Source organism: Marmota flaviventris, chromosome 3 (assembly GCF_047511675.1).
Source record: "Marmota flaviventris isolate mMarFla1 chromosome 3, mMarFla1.hap1, whole genome shotgun sequence".
Taxonomy (NCBI): domain Eukaryota; kingdom Metazoa; phylum Chordata; class Mammalia; order Rodentia; family Sciuridae; genus Marmota; species Marmota flaviventris.
The window spans coordinates 90,434,501-90,437,189 of NC_092500.1; the positions used below are offsets into that span (position 1 = coordinate 90,434,501).

General features: G+C 36.4%; 1 pseudogene; it reads right to left on the reverse strand.

Moving 5' to 3' along the window:
* Nucleotides 1-819: 819 nt before the first annotated feature.
* LOC114091619 (stathmin-2 pseudogene) lies at nucleotides 820-1,343 on the reverse strand (annotated as a pseudogene).
* Nucleotides 1,344-2,689: the final 1,346 nt, after the last annotated feature.

The following is a 2,689-nucleotide window of genomic DNA, read 5'->3' on the forward strand; positions in this document are numbered from 1 at the left end:
AGCCTCCAAAAGGCTATTTTTAATCTCAATAAATGACCTCACTTCACAGAAATCAAGGCTGAGCATTATTTCTTTTAACCTCCTTCCTCCCTCTCCTAAATTTCTTTGTGTACTCACACATACTTTGTACCCTTCTTCCTTTCTCAGATAATAAAATGTCTCTTTCCATGCTAAGGTTAATTCTTATTACTTAGTTCTTTACCCTAAGGTTTCCTGAATTCTCCAAAGTGGTATTTTATCAAAGTCTTTAATCTCTTCATCTGAAAGTTTCCTTCCTTTTAGTTTATTAATATCTAAAACATTATTCCATCAAAATCTTTAATCTCTCCATACAAAAGTTTCTTTCCTTTTAGTCTATAAATACCATTGCCTGTTTAAAGAATAAAAACAGAAACAAAATCTTGGGGTCTATTTTTTTTTCCTTAACATGCATATTTTTCTCCTATTCTTCACCACTAAACAGTGGTGAAGTCTGTAATCACAATATGTCATTTTGAGTCCTCAATAAACTGCAGTCTGGAGTCTATGCCCACATCTACTAAATTGCCCCTCTGTAAAGGCACTGGTGACTTCCTGATAGTCAAGCCCAGTGGCTTTTCCTCAGTCCTCTCCCTTTTCAGCCACTGCATAATATTTTGCATCATTTGGCCTTGTATTATTTTTTTCCACATTTTTTATTCTGTTTTGTTTTTGATAATTAGTTCTTCTTAAACCATGTCATACATTTCTCATACTGATGTCACATAGCCCATTATAGTACAGGCAGGGGGATTTACTTTTGGTGGGCCACGCTTCTATACTTTCACACCTTCTATGATGTTAGCCGGTCACTCCAGCCTGGAGTTCCTTGTTCCTGGCACCTCCAACACATGCTTCTCCTTTTTCTGAAGATACTTAATAATAGCAGCTAGTTAGCCTCAAAGTTTTTCTTAATTTGTTCCATTTTCAAGGTCAATTCTTGTTCCACCATCTTGCTGAAGTTGTTGCTTTCCTCCAAAGCCTCCAAGGGACTTTTTTGCTCTTGTTCTTTCTTCTTTCCTAATTGCTTCAGCACCTGGGTCTCCTGAGACTTTGTTTCCTCTGCAGCCTCTACTTTTTTCTGGACCTCCTCCAGGACAGGGTTTTCTCCTTTGGAGAAACAAGAATTCTTTAGACTTCTGAGATAGAAGATGGTGGCATTAAGATCAGCTCAAATGCCTGGCTGGGGGCAGACTTGTTGATTTGCTTCAATTCCATATTATCTTCAGTGTAGATGTCAATCTTGCAAATTCCTGGTGGAAGCAAGTTCAAGCCAGGGACAATGTGGACAACCCCTTCATCTACTCCTTGTAGACTATTGCCATTCAGCCATTGTGGGGGACGTACAGATGCTGAGCAGTGGTGAAGGCAAAGCCTCCAGCTAGAACAGCAGAGAGAGCAAGAGGAAACTGACCTGGTATTATTCTTAAAACTCTCCTTATTACATCTTCCAAGAAGCTGTTCTGCCCAGATTCCTATAAAACTCCTTAACCATATTTTCTTAGTTTCTACCCACCACTATAGCCACTCCTAATATTCTGTTCTTAATTCCTTTCCAACTATAATCTTCCTCTGCTTTAGTAAATCCATTTTTTTCCCATCTTGAACTATAAAAATGATGATTCTCAAATGAGATTCCCAATTGGATAGTTTCTCTTTAGCTCTAAAACACATTTTTACCATGTAGTAATATGTTAATTACTAACAGCAAAATAACTGTTTTATTGTGAATCTTTCTATCCCCAGGTACTAAGTATTCATGCTAAATGTGTGTTAAACATACTCAACATCTTTTCATGGTAATTTTATTAAGCTAATAACATAGATTTTTATCCTTTGATGTAGAGTACTATAATGACAGATTCACTGATAACTGGTTGTTTTTCTGTTCTTGAAATAAATTCTACTTAAAATGTTGTAATTTTTTACACTAGTAGATAGAATTTGCTCAAGATTTCTAAATCAACATGCACAAATGAAACTGACTCACACATTTTATTGGAACTATCTTCATGGGTTTTGTGTTAGGGTTATTCTTTTCCTGTGCTCTGAAAAATTTTATAGAACATGAAAAGTAGCTGTTTCATAACAATGCCAAAGATGAGTCTAGAACTCTTTTTAATTTCCACATTTTTATTGGTGCATTATAGTTATGCATATTGATGGGATTTGTTGTTACATATTGGTACGTGCACACAATATAACAATATAATTTGGTCAGTATCACTCCCCAGCACTTTCCCCCTCCATCTCTGCCTCCCACCACTTGGTCCCTTTCCTCTACTGTTCTCCTTTCAATTTTCATGAGATACCCTCCCTCCCATCTTTCTTTTCCTTTTTCCTCTCCTGCTTCCGCATATGACAGAAAACATGTGACTCTTGACCTTCTGAGTTTGGCTTATTTTCTAACAGAATTACATATATTTCCATCTGTTTCCCCGAAAATGACATCATTTCATTTTTTTCTTTATGGCCGAATAAAACTCCATTGTGTATATATATACACTACATTTTTTTATATATTCATCTGTTGATGGACACCTGGGTTTGTTCCATAGTTTGGCTACTGTGAACTGTGCTGCTATAAACTTGAGTATTACTATAGGATGATGACTTTAATTCTTTAGGATAAATACTGATGGGTAGTATAGCTGGGTCATATGGTGGTTCC